Genomic DNA, 450 nt, shown 5'->3' on the forward strand with positions numbered 1-450 from the left:
AAAATGGAAGTTAGTTTTTTGCAAAATACTTTTGCTTCATACAACATTATATATTTAATATTTAAGAATGGAAGTTAGTTTTTTTATCGATATATTCTCAAAGATTCTTAAACCTCTGTTTAAGAAAAATATGCTAATAACCTTTCCGCTTTTCCATTCATACGCAACGTGAGACGACACGAGATTTCTAGATCTCGCACGATCCTCCCCTCCCCTCCCCTCTCCTTTTTAACCATATTCCTCGAAGGCATTCCTCGTTTTAGGCCCACGTCCAGCAGGCACCACGATGTCGCGTTTCAAGCATAATACGACGCCGCTCGATTTCACCTCGTGCCTCCTCCCTCTTCGCTTATCGATACCGATCTCATTGATATTCGACTTGGGTTAGCCCCAAGGAAAAGAAGAAGAATTCGATCGATCGGATCGTGCACGCGCGCGCGAGAACGCGCC

The 450-nt window shown here is 43.3% G+C and overlaps 1 protein-coding gene and 1 long non-coding RNA gene across 2 annotated transcripts in view; one reads left to right on the plus strand and one right to left on the minus strand.

The window, feature by feature from the left end:
• LOC102678231 (breast cancer anti-estrogen resistance protein 1) overlaps positions 1–450 on the plus strand; it is a 116,733-nt gene that overhangs the window by 32,843 nt on the left and 83,440 nt on the right. The gene's annotated exons all lie outside the window — the stretch shown is intronic.
• The window catches only part of LOC116185579, a 14,189-nt gene that overhangs the window by 10,843 nt on the left and 2,896 nt on the right, over positions 1–450 (minus strand). The window contains exon 2 of the long non-coding RNA XR_004150436.1: positions 201–204. This is a non-coding gene — a long non-coding RNA (uncharacterized LOC116185579). The remainder of the gene's footprint in view (positions 1–200; positions 205–450) is intronic.

Source organism: Apis dorsata, unplaced genomic scaffold (assembly GCF_000469605.1).
Source record: "Apis dorsata unplaced genomic scaffold, Apis dorsata 1.3 scaffold_23, whole genome shotgun sequence".
NCBI classification, from domain to species: Eukaryota; Metazoa; Arthropoda; class Insecta; order Hymenoptera; family Apidae; genus Apis; species Apis dorsata.